The following is a 19,339-nucleotide window of genomic DNA, read 5'->3' on the forward strand; positions in this document are numbered from 1 at the left end:
TAGCTAGCAGGCAAGAAAAGATAGATTGATTAGTGGAAGATCAAGACATTTCAAAAGGGAAGAGGGTCATTATCACCCATAGTATGAAGAAAGATTAGCAGATCATATGGTGAGACATGAAGTCAATATCTATACTCAGTCTTTGGGAATTTTTGTTTCCAAGTTTATCTTTTGAAGTTTTGTAAAATTCCTTTGAGCTTGAGTATGGTGAAGTCAGCAAGTAAAGGGTTATACTCTTTTTCCTGCAATCATTCAATCTGGTGCATAGTTTTAGTCTAGTTTCAACCAATATAGATTCTATGAAGGAATTTGGTGCACTGCGTATGATATACATTTTGCAATTTTGGTGGGTTCATTGTGGGGCAGGGGAATTTGATTGTTTTAGCAGTAGAGATATGTTGAAAGTCTTTGCAAGGCAAGGCTGCGTCCAATTTTATGTCTATTGATCAGTGGGGACTTTGCTTCTGATGATGATTTTGCAAAGTTAGGTTGTTTGAAAGCCAGGAATGTAGGGGAAGAGGCCTGGAATACTTCTCTTGGGCTCTAATCTTTTTTGAGTATAGGTTGCAACTGTTTGATTGTTCTTACTGGTCCAACTGTGGGGTGATAAGTGCAGTGTTGCCACCTCTTGATTTTTGGCATTGTTCTTAAAGTCTACATTTCAGGAATGTGAAAAACGTTGCTCTTTCTTTTATATATATATTTATTAGGGGTGCACCGATAGAGATTTTGAGGGCTGATAACAATAGCCGATTATTTGAGGCATATCGGCTGATACTGATCCAATACAGCTGCCTTCAGGTGGTAAGTCTGTGGTGGTGGAAGGAAAGGGCATGGGGGCCAGATCAATGCCCCCTGCGGTGAAGGAGGGGAAAGGGGCAGGCACTGCCCAGCCAGGATGGGGGAGTGCGGGATGGAGGCGTGGCTCATGGCAGCTTCCACTGCTGCTTGCACCCCAGGAGGGCAGGGGGGCGGAGGGAGGGATGTTTCCATATCTGCACAGTGTGGGCAGGCTGCAGCTGTGGGGTGGAGCCGGAGCTGCATGGGGCTTTTCTTGCCGGGGGCTGGGCTCAGAGTGGGCTCTGGTGGCACTGGGAGGAGGCTCCACCCCAAATTTCACTGCAGCTCCACTCCTAGGCCCACACTGCCACCCACCACCCCCATGGCTTTTCCTGGCACTTGGGCAGAGGCATGGCATTTAGCTGTGGCTGCACCAAGTGGCAGGCAGCAGCATGGGACTGGGATCAGTGCTGTGGCAAGATAATAATATGCACATATTCGCGGTGGCTGCAGTCTCCTCCCAGTGCCACTGGAGCCCGCTCCAAGCCCAGTCCCCGGCAAGAAAAGCCCTGCATAGTACCAGCTCTGGCTCCAATCTGCAGCTGCAGCCCAAGCCCACCCCACACCATGCAGAACTGAGGGCACATGCCTCCCCGCTGCTACCCTCCCAGAGAGCAAGCAGTGGTTGGAGCTGCCCCACCCTCAAGCCAAACCTCCATCCTGTGCCACCTCCCCCATCCCAACTGGGCAGCGCCTGCCCCCTCCCTCACCATGGGAGGCATTGATCTGCCCCCCCCATGCCTTTTCCCTCTGCTCTGACTTACCAACTGGAAACAGCTCGCCATGCTATTGGCTCTGCTCCATGTTGCACTGTGGCTGCACACAGCATGGATATTTATCAGCCAAATGATCAGCCCCATCAGGCCAATATCTCATGTAGACAATTTTCTTTATATTGGTACCAATCCAATACTGGACCGATGTATCGGTGCACCTCTAATATTGGTATATATTTTTTATATATACAAAAGAAAGAGCTAAGTTTTTTCACATTCCCGAAGTGTAGACTTTAAGAACAATGCCAAAAAATCATGAGAGTTGACAGTACTGTAGATGTCTCCCAGGAGTGTGCAGTTACAGAGTGGTTTCTTTTTGTATCATAACAGGGGTATTGGAGTGGCTTTTTCAAAGATACAATCTATTTCTCTACTGGAGTGACCTTATTATATAAATGCAGATTTAAAGTTAGCAATGTGGGTGTCTCAATAGTATCCTTAGGGCAGATAAAATGGCATATGAGAGCCTGTATGTTGATTTACAGCTTTTTTGATGTGTTTGGAATGACTTCAGGTTTTGCTGGGACATAAGTATGGTGGTCTGGTTTTTACTGTATATAGTTTGTAGGGTACCACCCCAGATGTGGACCATGGTATCTAGAGAGTTGATGCTAGCACAGGAAGTGGGTGAGGATGAAATGGATGATTTGTGCAATATGTTGTGGTTGAAATTCTGAATGCAGTCCATTTTCTTGTAGGCATTTCAGGCAAGCAGCTATGCCTTCATGGTGTAGGACAGAACCAATTTATAGAGAAAATTGACTATATTGGAAATTGGCCTGATGTGGCCAATAATTTGGCTGATAAATGCTTGTGCATGTGTGCAGCCACAGTGCAGCACACAGCAAAAAGCACAACATGGCAGCTTGGAGAGCTGCATGCAGCTGTTAAGTCTCTTGTGACAGAAAGGAAGGGGGAGGGAAGGGGTGTGTGTGGGGGAGCATATCAATGCCCCCTGCGATGAGGGAGGAATGGGACTGGGGTTGGGGTAGGTGCTGCCCAGCTGGGGCAGGGCAGGCATGGGATGAAGCTGCAGCTCATGTGGGGGGTGCGGGGAGGGGGCCAGCAACTCCTGCCATTGTGCACTGCTGGTCTGGGAGCAGCACTCTGAGTCCAGTGCAGCACGGCCCCCAGCCCCCAGCTTCACCCTGCCCATCCTGCCCCGTGCAGATCCAGGGGCATATGCCCTTCCCCCACTGCCCTCCTGGGTGAGTGTTGGGAGCAGTGGCAGGAGCCACTGGATGAGCAGATGAGCTGCGCACAGTGGTGGGAGCTACCGCTCCCCCTCCCTGTGCCTCCTGGATGAGCCACGGCTCCATCCCATGCCCACCCCACCCCCACTCATCCCTCACCTTAGGGGGCACTGATCTTCCCCCCACCCTTTCCACCACAACAGACTTACTAGGTGGATGCAGCTGTATCAGAAATTGGATCAGTATCGGCCAATACGCCTCCTTAAAAATCGACTGTTGGTATCAGCCCCCCAAATTCTATTGGTGCACCCCTAATGTAAGATACTAGTGTATAGGGCAGTGACATCACATGGCTGCAATTATGACATTTTCAGGGAAGGGACTGATGATCCTGATTTTGTTGGGCAAGTCTGTTGTGTCTTGTAAAAAACTTGCTCTTTGAGTGACAAATGGTTTCTATGATTCATGATACATCTTCAATAAGGGTACCACAGTTGGGTATGATGGGTCTGCCAGGGTTACCTTGTTTGTAGGTAAAACATGGGACATAATTATTTCTATTCTGGTCTGTACTGAAGAGTCAGTTGCTCCCTCCAAATCAAGAAAGATGTAACTGTAATTAATTTTAGAGTAGAGCTCAAATATAAGATTTTTTAAAAAGGTGTACTCTATGGAAAGACTGAAGGACTTAGGTTACTTTAGTCTAGAAAAGAAAAGAATCAGGGAGGATGTAACCACAGCTTTTAATATGTAAAAGGTCAGTGATAAAGATCAGTGATCAGTTGCTCTTCTGTGTCTACCTGGAGACAAGAAGAATAAGGCATACACTGTAGCAAAAATGACAGACTAGAGACTAGATAACCTTTCTAACTATAAAAAAAATTCTTGTGATTGGTATCCTTTTGTCTGAGACAGATGGTGGATATTGCAGCCTATGATGTAGATGGTTTCCTGTGTCTCGTGTGACTGAATAGTCCAATCTGAGATTTGCATGATCTGTGGCAGTGGTTACAAGTGTATGTGCCAGTGTATGTGTCATGATTGGGTGGTTCAGGAGCTGTTTGCTTCCTATGGACTCTTTTTCTCTTCAAGCTATTGGAGCCAATTCCTGTTGTGGACTTTGATGCCCTGGTGGAGACAATGATGCCACTTGCCAAGGTCTCCCATTGGTTAGGATTGATTCCCCGTGCCTTCATATCTCGCTTGCATGTGTCTTTCCAGTGAAGCTTGGGGCATCCTGTTGTTCTTGTTCCCATCTGATAGTTCCCCATATAGCATGTCCTTGGATATATGTCTGTCTTCCAATCTGCTCAGATGGCCTAGCCAGCGCAGTCATCTCTGTTCGAGTAGGGACATCACACTTGGTAAATTTGCCCTTTGAAGAACCTCTGTGCTGGGAATTTTATCTTGCCATTTGATGAGTATGCAGTGTAAACAGCGCAGGTGGAAGCTGTTTAACATTTTTCTCTTGATGTACATAAGCTATCCATGTTTCCCCACCATATCAAGATAATGCTGAGTATGCAAGCTTTGTACACTAGCATGTTGGTCTTGACGGTAAGCTTTGAGTTGTTCCACGCTCTGTTAGTCTGCTGAAGGTGTTGGCAGCCTTTCCAATGTGAACATTAAGTTCTGACATTAAGTTTTAAGTTAAGTCTAGCTGTAACTTTATCTATAACCTGAATGGGCTGCATGGAGAGACTAAAGAATCTTCTGCCCTAAAGATTTTTAACGATCAGTTGGATAAACATCTGTCAGGCATGGTCTCAGTATATTTATCCTGCCCTCGTGCAAGGAGCTGGGCAAGATGGTCCCCTCCAGCCTGACATTTCTATGTGTCCATGCATTTTTAACTTTGCAGAATAGGTATTTAAGTACGCAGTTATCCAGTTTGCAGATCCAAAGTCATGAACATGTGTATGTAACAGACCTTGTATGAACAAGCAAATATGTAAATATTTTAAAAATCCCCAATTGGGCAAATTTTAGTCCAGGGAAATGTTTAAATCAACATGTTCAGATGAATTCACTCTTAACTATTAAGTCAGTACCATCCCTGCTAGAACCACAGGGCTTTAAGTAAAAGCCCTCAAGTTATTGCTGTGATACAACACGATACATATATACAGCAGGGGCAGGTTCAGATGGTGAGCAATACATTCAGAACAACAGAAAGTCTGATGTTGGCAAGAGCTGAAAATGTGCGTGGGAGTGAAAGAAAATATGCTAACAAACTGACTCACTCAGGAGGGAAAACAAAGCTGAAGTAAATAACAGGAAATTAAGGATGGTTTGGAAGCTGAAGGTGATTTAGCTGATTTGTTGACATTTCAATAGAAAGAACCTCTTAGGAGGGTAACAGCAATTGCAGTCATTAATCTATTTTTGCTACATGCAAATGTGGCGTATATTTTCAAAATCTGCATCTTATTGGTATATGTACATATTTCATGTACAGTTATTTTTAAATATTATGTAGCTTCCAATTATGCATTTTATACTCTTGAAGGTAGTTTATTCTGCCATATTCTGAACAAGACACACAATATTTTAAAGTGAGGTGTAAAGCCACCTATTCATGCTTAAATTATTTTTGGGCTATGCAGATAAGTTTAGAGTGTGACACAACTATGTATATTTTTTAAGGAAGAGTGTTTACAACTGTTTAGCCCTACAGGATATCATATTAATGAAAACCTTAACTAAGAACAGTTTCATTTTATCAAAGTATAGATATTTGTGTAAGGATACTTCTAATCACTCATTTTTAATCTAAAAAAATATATATAACAGGGACATCAGTAGAACTGCCCACAAGCCAAACATGTCTCAAGACAGCATTTTACCTTTCCAAAATGAAGCAGCACTGATACTTGGGAAACCTGACAGTTCCAAGATGCAAGTAGAAACTGGATTATTTCTACAGTTTGGTAAAGCCACCAGTATCACTGGTGAGGAAGGCCTCACCACAGAAGACTCTTATATACACTTTACAATAACAGACTTCATCTAAAGAAAAAACCCCAGCATATTTACTGTGAAGTTATAATCACGGAAAAGAAATATTTCTGTTAAGGGAAAAATAACAAAAGCCATTTTTCAGGATCCACAATTCAGATAATGTAACCTCTCCTTTTTTAGGAGGCCTTTCTGCTTTAGGAGAGAATTATGAAAAACAAGGGAAGAAAATAAAAAGCTATCATATAATTTACAAAGCCAGACAATGGATGTTATGCTAACATCCAAATCTTGACTTTGCAAAGCCGGTTCAAGATTAAGCTTTGTGCTGGGGTAATTGTTTTGTTTGGGTTATACGTGAGCATACCCCATACTCTTTAGTGCTGTTCACTGATTATGTGCCCTTCATTCATCCGTGAACAGAAATACAAAGCGTAAGTGATGCAAGTACTAAAGGGCTACCAAACTGACCTACAGTGTGTGTATGTGTGTGGGGGGGCTCTTTTCCCCTTTTTTCCATTACATGCTTTTGCTAAATTAATATAAATGTTTCTCAGGAGCATTAGGGGAGAAAAGTTGCTGCTTGTTTAAACATTTTTAATGAAGGTCTAACCTTTTACATTAAACATCTGTTCCCTTCATTTACTTTCTGGCAGCAGTTCATATGTTTTCTGCAAAGGACACAGCTTAATGAACATATACCAGATTATTTAAATGAATGGTTTTAATGAGTTCTTTGAATGGGTTTCTCTAAAATGCAAGCATGAAATTACTTTCCCAGTTGGGATGCTTTAACATATTTTTAGAAAAACATACACAAACATTTTCCCACAAGTAAAAGGCTTAGTAACCTTAAAATTCCAACAATTTTAAATGCTACTACAATTTAAGTAGCCGTTTAGTTAGAAATGTAATGTCAGTGAAGTGGCTTGATTTTTTTTTTCTTCTTTAAACATATTTTACTATTCATCTAAAATAAGTAGTTTTTTTTAATGGAAATCATCTTTCTGCTTTCTAACCTTTCTTTTGGGATAAACCATGAGTTTATTTTCTAAATATTAAAGAAAATATTGAAGTGAGCATTTAAAACACATTTTTATGAAAAGATCTCAACATGCTTAACAAACTTACATTAACTCACTTGCTTTCCTAAGAGGTAGGAATTACATCCATTTTCCTTAAAAGCAGCAGCAGCACACGGAGACAAAAGAGTTTCAAGTGACTGGCCCAGAGTCACAAAATGGTTCACTATTAGGGCTGGGAACAGAACTATGTACTTCTTAGTTGATCATTCTTGGTAATCTGTGACACACATTGCCTTGCTTCTAATTTTGTGTTCGTAAGTGGTCCAATATATGGAACTGCAATCAAAATACAGATCCACTCTAAAATTGTTATTTCCAGTCTACATACCTGTCAAAGACTCCAAGCAGCATATCTTTGAGGCTCAGCCCCACTGAGGGCAATTCACTTTAACACAGGTACAGGTTTCCCTTGCTTTATGCGGGTTCTGTATGTGTGAATTTGCTCTTATGCAATGACCCTTTTTATATAAAATAGTTATTATATGCGAGGTAAATTCACTGTTATACAATCGGTATGGTGGAAGGCTGCAGTTGGCTACTTTGTGCGGTTCATTGTGGGAGCAATACGCACCAAATATAGGTTCCTGTATGGATCTGTGCTCCTCACTGTCACAGGGGCACTAGGGTGCCCTGTGCCTGGAGAGGAATCAAGGAGAGCTGCCAATCATCAGGGCAGCTCAGGTGCCGGTTGCTGGGGCAACCAGGCAGGTCATGTGGCCAGAAGGGGGCAGGGCCGGGCCTTTATAAACAGCCCAGGCCAGAGCCTAGAGGCAGTTCCCTTCTGGTGGCCACAAGAGTAGGAGCTCTGTGGGAGAGCTGGGCAGGCCGAGCGTATGTTTGCAGCCTGACTACCCGGACTGGCTGCTTGAGGATATGGACTAGAGAACTCTAGAAGAGGCCATGACTAAAGAGCCTAGTGAGTGCAAGCTTTGTGTTATAAGCCGGTAGGCTTCTTGTTTGGGATGCAGCCGCTTGGCTCATGGTTTAGTTATGGTTACACCGGAGGACCGCGTGAGGCTGTAGGGGTGTGAGGAGGCCTCACGGGAGCTCCCCAATAATCTGGGGGTTCCTGGTGCCCAGCAGGGCACAGCTAGCGATGCCGGGTGGGCACAGCTGTTTGCACCAGTGGGGCGTGTGTTGGGGGGTGTTGACCCCCGCCCTGTGGGGCGAGACGGGGGCAGGGAACCGTAGTAGGGCAAGTGACTGAGATGGTGGTCCAGGGGGCCAGGCCACCTGAGCCTGAGTGGAAGAGTATTGCCAGAGGGCCCGAGAGGGCCAGCAAGCCCAGCGGCACCAGAGAAGGGGCACCAGGTGCGAGACAAGCCCGGGGCGCCAGAGAGGGGCGCCGAAGGTCAAGGACCCAAGAACGTCCGGGAACAGCTGCAAGGCTTGGGGCGTGCTGAAGGGGAGGCAGGAGGCACACATTGCCCATAAGGCTGGGGTGAGAGCACCCCACCAGGAATGGAGGTAACATCAGTGTGGTATCAAAGGTGCAAGTAGGCAGCCTTCCATAACTGAACTCATAAGATCAAAGACGTGGCAGGCAAGTCAAGGGTGCTGGATCACCTTAATTGACATGGCAGGGGGCGCTAGGGCACTTCACGGCCACTCCCAGGTTCCACTCCGTGACACTCACTTGTTGTCTATGACGTGTTTCTGTAGTTGCCATCCCCATTATGATAGTACCCTGTGCTTGTGTATATTGTCGGCTATTGATGAGTACCAAAGTTGTTTTGCAGAAGTGGTAGAACTGAGTCTGGAGGTCAATACAGTGGAGGTCTTGTAACATATTCCTGTTTGTTTCATTCTAAAGTGGGTTCCCTTTATGCGAATTCCAGTTATGCGCTGTTTTCCAGGAACGCATTTACAGCATAAAGCAAGGGACACCTGTATGATCTAATTAAATGTGGTTTACCACAGTTCTCTGTTTCATGTGAGCATAAGGTCAGGGTCTTAACCACATGTGCATTCAGCAACATCCTGGAGTAGATTCTCCAAAGCTTTCAAACTCTCTTGATAAAATTCTGACTGTACAGTGAAGGAAAAACTGAGATGACATCTCTGTCACTGATAACCAGGGATCCTGTTTTTCTCGGATTTGAAGAAAAAAAAAATCACTAATTTTCAGACTGAAAAAAGCAACCCCAAATCCACATTTTTCCATGATTGAAATGAAACATTATAGAAAAATATATACGGTGATGTTTCATTTTAATCACAGAAATATGTGGATTTGGGGTTACTTTTTTAATATGAAAATTGGGGATTTTTTTAAATTGGAGAAAACCAGGATACCTGTGATAATATTCCCCTCTCTTTAGATATTATGAAATTGTTCCTCTGGGAGTGGCTTACTCCTGAGGCCTTGAACATTACTTCTGAGGAGAAAATTATTACAATCTTTTTAAGGTATTAGCTGCTTATTTTTATAAGGTAAGGAACAAAGTATAAACTTCTCCAGCAAAATACATTTCATACAATATGTTGGTTTGTCAGGTTGTGCTGTCTTCTCTCTTGGTTACAAATACAGGAAAATATTTTCATGTAAATGAAAAAACAAATTTAAATGATTCCCCATTTTTTTCCCTGCCTGCAAGCCTTTAGGGTTTATCAGACGTATAAAGAATATTATTTGTGGGGACCACCTTATTAAAACATTGTTGCCATGATTTCAGGGGGAGAGAAAAGGTGGTGGTGGAATTGGCAAAAGTTTCTTGACAGTTGGAAAGGAATCTCTGCTGTAGCAGAGTGACTTCTACTGGCATTTGGGGGGCTTTGCATCATCTCTCGCTTACTTTTATACATAACTTCTTAATTTGAGAGTATCGGACTGACTTCATATAATCAGATTTTTCTCTAAGAGTGAGCTGTTCCTGTGGTCATTCCCAGAAGCCCGAGATCTGGGATCCTCTTTATCCTTTTAACTACTCAGTAATTTTAGATTGGCCTTGAGTAAATGGATGAGGAAAAACAGATCACTGTCAGATACTATTCTTTAAACTATTAGTAAATGACCTACTACTGCAGCCCTGATGTAGGTAAAGTGCTTTTTAATGACAATGCAGGTAGGCACCAAAATACCACAGCTAGATTATGATAGTACTCTAGTATCTCTTGTAGAAAACTGATAAAATTACTTCACTGTGCATTATTCACCTCTAAATTTTTATGCAGATATGAGTACTGACATTGCATTATTTTTAAGACTGATGGGAACTTCATCTTTAGTGCTCCAGTATTGTTTGGTATGCTTTATTTAGTAAAGTTAAGGTAGGGTTGGGAGGGTGGTTGTGCAAGAAATTGCATGTACTATAATGTACAACTTTGCTATTATACTAAAAGTTAGTGTGAGGTCTGATTTTTTTAATACAACACATCTTTGAGAAAAAATAAGCAGACATTATTTTTTTCTCTAATCCATTTATGTCTGTGCTGTTAGTAAACTCTCCCCAAAATTTACTCCCATTTTACTAAATTAAATAATTTGATCAGCTTGACTAGGGCATTTTTATTTTGAATGGACTCTTCTGGTGCTAAATCACAGAGCTATATGCTATCTAGTACGTATTTAATCCCTTAGTCTGATGCTTTGTAATCCATCGAAGTGTATCTCATACTCTGAGACAAGCGGGGTTTCAAAACCCCTGCTATCTATACCACACAAGAGATGGGGGGAGGATACCAAAATCACTTAAGGGTATGTTTTCACAGTACTATGTAGATATTCTCCACACAAAGCATATGATTTGTTGAAAAGGGATTTTTACCCAAGCTCCCAAACAATTCTGGACTACCGTATTTCATGGTGTGTAAATTGAGATTTGAACCCAAAAAATTTACCCTTAATTTTCCACCTTGACTTACGCTCTGTATCTGGGCTCCGGAGAAGTTGGATTAGGCCCCTGGCTTAGGCAGCACCCAGCCTGCTAGCAGCCCATCCAGCTGGGCCTGGGGAGGGGCACAGCTGCCACAGAAAGAAGGACCCCCCGCTCCCACAGCTCAGAGGCTGCCTAGCCCACCAACAGCTTGTCCTCTGGCTGTGTGTGTGTGTTTGGGGGGGGGGAGAGACAGGCTCCACTGAAAGCAGGATTAGGCCACTTGCTGCTTCTGCTTTCAGCAGGCTCTTGTGGCCAGCAGGATGCCTGGCACCACCCAGGAAGGGTCTGCCTCACCCCATGAGCAGCACAGGGGAGGAGGCTAGGGGTGTTTGGGAAGGGCCGGGTGTTGGGGTGGGCTGGCTTACCACCCCCCCCCCCCACTCCTACCTGATATTCCACACTGCAGGGGCTTCCAGAAGTCTGGGTGGTGCCTGAGCTGCCAGGGGCCTGATCTAACTTCTGTGGAGCCCAGTAGCATGCAAGAGCCTGATCAATTTTTTCATAACAAAGATCAAAGCAAAGATCAACTTATATACCAAATACATGAAAAACCTAACTTTTTTGATTTAAAAAATAAAAAAAAATTGGGGTTGACTTATATAGTGTGTTGACTTACACACCATGAAATATGGTACTCAGTTTTCATTTCCCTTTTAAAACAATGAAAACATTTCAGGATTGCCTCTCTTGCAGGTCTCATTCACTTTTCCTTATATTCTGTATCCACATTTGTTGTTTTTTTGTTTGTTTTTTAAACAATCACAATCAACAGACTTACAGATCCTGTCAGATTACTACCCTTCATTCATGAGTGGTTTAAGGTATCTGACTATGTGTGTAATGGAACAGCTCAGACCTATAAGCACATTAACTTTGGCTTCTTTCTTCAACATTTTAGTTGTATCTATGGTAGCTAAGACACCACCCCACCACCATATTTTTGTATAAAGTGTTCTGGTGAAAGACACCTATGCTTAAAGATACAATGGTAAATTTTCACATCTGCATGAGTGAAATCTTAGACACATTGGGTGTATCCAGATGAGCGGGCATGTGCCTGTTGCAGTGTCTCAAAGCAGTTTGAGATGCTGCAAGAGGCATACTGGGAACAAAAAAAAAAATGGCGAAATCTCAGTATAAAAAAAAAACCACACCAGAAAAAAAGTGGTACAAGGCACACTCTTAGAGCATGCCCAGAGGCCACTAGAGGCTGTGTCCTCCAAGGAGACACTCTGGCACCCAACCGGAGCATCTCTATGGCACCTCCATGTCCCTGCTGCCCCAGCATACTGCCTCTGCAAATAGGAGTGGGGCAAGGCTACAGTAGTGGCTCAGACCCAGGCTCTGTTCCAGGTAAGTAGGGATATGGGGGTGTGGGTATGTGTATGTGGGGAAGGTGGGGGTGTAGAGGACTGCCAGTGAAGGAACTGTTTGGGGGTGAGGGGGACTATTTTGTGGGGTGGGAGAACTGTTCAGGAGGGATGAGTCACCAACCCACCCGCCGACATGATGCACAACCCCCTCCCTGCCCCACAGCAGCACCAGTGGTCTTTTGGGCACTCATGCCTGCTCCTGGCAGGGCGCAGCCCCGACCCACTTGCATGCACCCTTGTGTACAACCAGGCTGCTCTTGTAGTCACTCAGTGTTTCAGCACTGCATGCAGGGGCCATGTGCCCTCTGGCCAGGCCAGGTCCTGCCTCCGTGGAGCTGGCCGAGCCTGATGGTAAGCAGGAAACATGAGGTAGGACTCAGTCCAGTCTGAGGGTGTGCAGCCCCTGCGTGTAGTGCCAGGACCCCAGATGACCACAAAAGTGGCCCACCTTTGTCTGAGGGCTTGCACAGGAGCAGGCATGAGTGCCCCAAAAGCCACTGCTGCTACTATGGGGGCACTGTGTTTCATACAGAGTGGGGGGCTGTGTGCCGTGCAGGGGGACTGGGCAGGGGACCTACCCCTCCAGAGCAGTCCCCCCACACCCACAAACTCTTCCATAATCCATCCATAAACCACCTGCACAACCTCCCCCGCCCACATACCCCCCACAAACACTACACCTACCCCTAGACCCATTGATGATGTGTAGGGGGTGCATGTGCACTCCCTGAGCATGGCAATGCACCCCCTGCAAAAAGGCACCACTGACATTGCCAGCAGTGCCTGTGGGCTGTCTGCAATCGCCACTGGCCACCGCCAATGCTGCCAGTGGGGTCTGCTCCCTCCACTGAGCACTATGGCCACCTGCAGGAGCTCCCCGCTTGCTGTCACGCTACTCCCACCACTGACAGCACCACTGATGCCTGCGGGAGCTCTCTGTGCCCTGCAAGCCTCTGAGACTACATGGCATCCATGCCTACACCCACCCACAACCATCTCACAAATCCCACATCCCCTCCCCACAAATTTCACACTGCATGCCCAGCTCCCAGATGGGATGGGACAAGACATGCTGGTGGGAGCCATGGCTGCAGGGGCAACTGTGACACTGCACCCTGCCCTGTGCCCATACTGTGCGGAACCAGCCTAGGGGGACTCCTGGTCCCAGGAACCACTTGGAGGGGTGTGATGTGCTGCGGGAGGGGTGGAGGTGGCAACAGGCTGTGTGTGAGAGAGACATGGGGGCAGGGATGGGGGAGATCTCCAGGTAGAAGTGACCACCAAAGCTGGGCTTAGAGTCCCCCTGTCTCCCTACAGCAGCCTGTACAGCAGGAGGTTGGCCTAGAAGGGAAGGGGCTTGCCCATCCCTGTCCCTGATTCCCAGTTGAGGGCTTCCCAGGAACAGTATGGGGATCACTGAAGTCTGGGCACAGGCACTGGGAGTAAAACCTCACAACCTGGTGAGTGAAGGAGACAGGGGCAGCTCTGATTTTTCAAAAAAACAAAACCCAAGAGCAAATGCCAAAGTGCATAGATAGTTAGAATTTGTTTTATTATGACGATAGAGGCATGGGTAGGCTTCCAAATTGCTTTAAGATGGCAAATATATCAATAAAACAATTCCCACCTGATCTCTCTCTATATAGGGGCATTTCATTTTAATTACAGAAGACAATGGATTTTTGGGGGTATTTTAATGAGAATGTTGGGGTTTTTTTTTTATCAGAGAATTTGCAATTTTTAAATGGAACAGCAGGATCTCTGCTGGGGAGGCAAGTGGTAGGACTTGGGCAAGGAAACCTGCCCAGGGTCAGCACCAGGAACCTAGCTGGAGGGCAGACAAGGTGGCTGACCTCCTAGCCATTTGAGGTCAAGAAGGTATGCATCAACAATTCGAAGTGGGCCACTGCAAGGAGCACATCGGGGTGATAGCTGCCTAGATGGCAGAGCAGGGACTCCAGAAAATATGACAGCAGTGCTGTCCGAAGAACAACTTTGCAGCCATAGCCCATGGGCAGCTAGCCCAGAGGTGCAGGCGGCTCTGCTACGGTGCCCATACCACAGCCCAGATGGTGGTGTGGTCCCCGTCTGGGTCTGGCAAGCGCACAGCCATGGGACTGCAGGTCCAAGAGGGTGGATGCCGTCACAGGTGGCAGCAGGTCACAGCCAGGCAGCAGCCTCCCTTTCCAGAATGCTGCAGGGACCACTCTAGTTTAGGGCTGCTTTAGCCCTAAAGCAAGAAACTAGTGTCCTCAGATACTAGTCTTGGGAGGCTGGACCTCAGAAGCTCCTGGGAGCAAGTAGCCTTGAGCTGCTCACCAGGGCATTGAATGAGCTTTAGTTCAAAGTGCCTGAAGTCCTTCACTAGGTCATCTGGCACTAGTAGTCTGGAGCATTCTGGATTGGTAATATAGAGAAAATTACTTATAGCATGAAACTCTTATTTTCAACCTTGAATATCAGTTGAAAAAATGTTTTAATACAATTTAGTCTTTACTATTCAACAGTTCTCTTTAATTATGCTTCCACTAATTAAGGCTTTTATAGCTTTGGTTTCCTATCAAGCTTCCAACTTATTCTCCATCCATATATTTAACTGTGAGCTGTCAGAACTAACAACTCTCCCCTCATTTAGCCTTATATGGCACTGGCTACTCCCCAGATCTCACTACAATTAAATATACTAATGGGAAAGCTAGATATTATAATATGATGAAAATTAGTCTTTGCCTCAGTGACAACATGTTCTTGTGATTCTATAAAGATTTTTCAAACTGAAAAACATTTACTGAGGATTCTTAAATTACCTTACAATCAAAATGCATGTACAACTTCCAGTCTCAAGCACTTGGAGTTTACCAGTTGTGTTTTATCTGTATTTCTCCTAAGATTGTACAGCCAGAATAAATCTAATACAATAAAAGGTTCTTTTTTGGATTAAGAGATGGTTAAAAGACAGGAAGAAAAGAGTAGAGCTAATGGTTTTCAAAATGGAGGTCAAAAGCGGGGTCCCACAGGAATCTGTTCTGGGCCCAATTTTGTTCAACCTTATCATTAATGACCTGCAAATGGAAGTGTCTAGTGAAATCTCCAAGTTTGGGGATGATACCAAATTACTGTGGGTAGTTCAGTCCCAAGCTGATGGAGAGAAGCTGCAGAACGATCTCACCAAGCGGAGCGGGCAAAAAAATGGAAGATGAACTTCAGTATTGACAGGTGCAAGGTAATGTATATGGGGAGGGTGGGGAAATAATCTCAACTGTAAGTACACAATGCTGGGTTCTGAAATAGCTGTTATGACTCAGGAAAGAGACCTTGGAGTCATTGTAGATAGTTCTCTAAAAAGGTCAATTCAATATGCCATAGAAGCCAAAAAAGCCAACAAAATGTTGGTCATTATTAAGAAAGGAATTGAAAACAAAATGGAGAACATCATCATGCCATCCTACAAATCCATGGTGCATCCACATCTTGAATAAGCTGTGCAGTTCAGGTCCCCATGTCTCAAAAAGGATGTAGTAGAATTAGAAAAAGTTCAGAGAATGGCAGCCAAAATGATCAGGGCCATTGAGCAGTTGCCATATCAGGAAAGACAAATAAGGCTAGGACTCCACAGTTTGGAAAAGAATAGGCTGAGGAGGGAATATGATATTGGCCTACAAAATCAGGAAAGGTATGGATCAAGTGAACTTTTATTTACCAGATCCCAGAATACTAGAATGAGGGGACACCCACTAAAATTAGTAGGTGACATGTTTAAAACTAACAAGGGAAAATACTTTGTAATGCAAGGCATAGTTAACTTGCAGAATTCATTGCCACAGGAGGTGGTACAAGCAGAAAGCATAACCAGGATCAAAAAGGAACTAGATAAAGTAATGGATGACAGCTTTATTAGTGGTTACTGAACAAAGTTTGGACATGTTCCCTGTAGTATCTCTAAACCAATAATGGTGGATGTCAAGGACGGGACTGGATAGGGGATAGATCACTCTAGATGTGCTTTTCCCCCTATAGTGGTGGTTCTCAACCTTTCTGAACTTGAAGCACCCCTCATTGGACTTCAGGTACTACTCCATAGCATTTTTGAGTGGCACCCAATTAAAAAAAATAATTTTTATATCTCAGTGCTTACCTCCTTACACAGGCTGGGCAGTAGAGGCGGGAAATAATCCAGGCAGGGACAAGCCTGAGCCTGGCTTATCTGTTTAGCTCATCTGTTTTTTCCCCTCACACCTCACTTACTTCTTCATACCTTGCAACACCCTTCAAAGGATCTGGTGACACACCAGCATACCTCAGCACCCTGGTTGAGAATCAGTAATCTATAGCATCCACAAATTCAAACAGTTAAAAAGGACAAGCTGGACAGTCAGTCATGAGGGATTTTTGTATGTGCTTATTTTTTTAATCTAAATTTCAGTCCAGGGGAAGTAATTTTATGCTATTAAGTTGACAAATGGGCTGAAGACAGAAATTTTAAAACATACTATAAGTTAGCTTTAAGAATAACTACAGTCCAAGATGAAGTAAAGAAGTAACAACATTTCTAGATGAGCAGTAAAGGGTTATACTTTCCTTAAAATATATTGCTGTATACATAATTAATTTGATTTAATTAACCTGATCTGCCAAGATATATATTTTTACTATATTAAAAAGAGTACTTGGTAATGGTGTTTTAGCATATGAACTATTATATATTATAAGTTCAACACACCAAGAGCATAGTATTATTTTTCAAAACAAACTGCATATTCTAGCGGTAAGATACTGACCTTAGAAATCCAGGGAGTGGTACAGGTGTATCTGAGAGCTTATTATCGTTTTGTTTTTTTGGGGTCATCAATTTTTGTATGCATCTGGAATAGGTCATATACCTATTCCATTTTTCAAATTCTAGGTTACTTGTTATTAAATAAAGAAACCTGGTAACCTGGTATGTTGATTTAAGAAACTCTGGAATAAACCTTGCTTTTCCCCTCCTCAGACTTGTAGACGCAGCAACACATGAATACAGAGAAACCGGCATAGTTTGCTCACACAAACAAAAAGGAGTTTGCATACTGCTTCTCTGCATCTGCAATAAATACACTACTTGCAATAGTGCTGCAGCCTACAAGGTTTCTGGTTATGTAGGAACCTAGAGAACAGCCTGTTCAAAAACCAGCTTTTCCCCCCAACCCTGGGACATTGGGGAAAAACAGCAGCAATAAGCAAATGAGGAGTGAGGGAGGGGGATTTGTCTCGGAGCACAAATGGGAAGAGGCAGGAGCAGGAAGGAGTTCACCTATTTAAGGGACTTTTAAAAGTATTTGGAGGGTCACGGCATGCTCCAATCCAAAAAATGGGTGCCAACACACCACTTCACCCCCTCGGGGTCCTCTAGTAAAACATTTAAGAGGTAAATCAGGCTAAGGAAATAAGCAGACAACTAAGTTACTGTTTAAAATTGAAATGCAACCAGAATGGGTTTAGAATGGAATCAGCAACAGAAGGCAATGTTCATGACCTCCAGGGTTGATTATTTCGACTCATTATATCTGGGAATTAAGCCAAACAGACTGAGAGAATTCCAACTGGTTCAAAATGCACCAGGCTGCTCACTCACTAATACAGGCCCTGTGAATTCATTTGTCTGGTGCTTTGCTCTCTGAATGGCATTGAACGTAGTAGAATTCACTTCAAGGTTTTTCCAGAAATACAAAGCTCTCCATGGGACTGGGCCCTACCTGCATGGAAGGTACTTATTCTGTGACCATAACTTTATAAGGCAACATACTCTACCAGAGACATGGCTTCTGAACTTAGGAGACAGAATCAGGATAGGAACTACACCTGCACATAAGGACATAATAAGTGCCACACTGAATCAGATCAATAGTCCATCTAGCTCAGTGTCCTGTTTTTGGTTGTGGCAAGCAGTAGATGCTCTAAAGGGAACGTATGTGAACAGGGCATATCTAGTAGGGCTGTGTGAAATTTTTGGTGTTTTGTTTCAAAGCTGTTTTGACATGTTTCGAGCTGGAAACAGCAAAATTGAAAGGAAATGCAAGGCTTCGAAATTAAATGAGGGCAGTCAAAATGTTCTGAAATGTTTCATGTTTTGAAGCCGAGCTTGCTTGCAGCTAAACAGAAACCAAGGAAAGGGAGGGGGAAGAGGGTGGAATGACTGCTCTGATATTGACATCCAGCTCCCAGTTCGATTTCCTAGCTCTCTGATCTTTTCCCCAGCACTTGCCTGGGGGTGCACAGGGTTTTAGCAGGCTGCTGCTGCATGCTGATACTAGTGGCAGCTGTTTGGCACAGCCTGTGGCAGCTGCTCAGTGTACTCTGTGCTGAGGGCCAGGAAGACTGTGGTACTGTCATTGGCCCCAGTCTGCAGCAGCATCCTGCTGAAACCTGGCACGCAGATCTGGGGGGCTGCATTCCCCCCCCACCCCAGAATTGCTGGGGGAAGTGATCAGAGAGCTGGGGAATTGGACCGGGGGGCTGGGTAATTGAACCAGGTGCTGAGGGAATGTCCGGGTCCCTGAACATTTCCCCAGTACTCGGTTCGATTTTCCAGCTCTTCCGGGGGAGGGGGGGTGGAGAAGAACCTAGTACTGGTGCTGGCCTCAGCCAGCAGCAGCAGCCTGCTTTCATTCCGCACACAGATCTGGGGGCCCGCGCCTCCTGGGAGGTCTATGGGACTGTGCCAGACTCCTCCCAGGTGGAGAGGGCCCCCAGATCTGTGTGCAGGATGACAGCATACTGCTGTTGCTGGCAGCGTGATACTAGTTTTGCTTTGAAAACCTTGAGGTGCAGTTTCACAAAAACCCTACACCTATCTCCTTGAAACTTGGCAGGCTTCATGCCCTCAGAAGGGGCTACCATCCCTGCTGTTTTTATCTGAATCAGGCAAGAAATGACAAAGTTATAAGCATTTCTGTGATTCCCCATTATAGCTACAGGTGAAAAGTCGAAACCCATTGACACAGCAAAACAGTTTTGATGAAATTAAATGGAACAGTGCTTCAAAACAGTGAAATGAAACACTATTCCTTTGAAATGGCAAAACAGAAGTCAAAACAAAATGGTTAGGGACCCGGCTCTGGAGTGAGATGTGCAGATGTAAGTCCACTATGCCCCCGTGAAACCCAGGGACCCCCAGAAAGAGACCCCAGAATCCCTGACGAGCCCTAGCCTGCCTGCAGCCTGCCCATGGTGGGAGGGACGTAGCCAGCTGGAAGTGGG

General features: G+C 44.6%; 1 protein-coding gene across 1 annotated transcript in view; it reads right to left on the minus strand.

The window, feature by feature from the left end:
* XIRP2 (xin actin binding repeat containing 2) overlaps positions 1 to 19,339 on the minus strand; it is a gene marked incomplete at its 5' end in the record, with an annotated part of 202,383 nt that overhangs the window by 148,571 nt on the left and 34,473 nt on the right. The window lies entirely within an intron of this gene.

Source organism: Crocodylus porosus, unplaced genomic scaffold (genome assembly GCF_001723895.1).
Source record: "Crocodylus porosus isolate Cpor-Errol unplaced genomic scaffold, CroPor_comp1, whole genome shotgun sequence".
Classification (NCBI taxonomy): Eukaryota; Metazoa; Chordata; order Crocodylia; family Crocodylidae; genus Crocodylus; species Crocodylus porosus.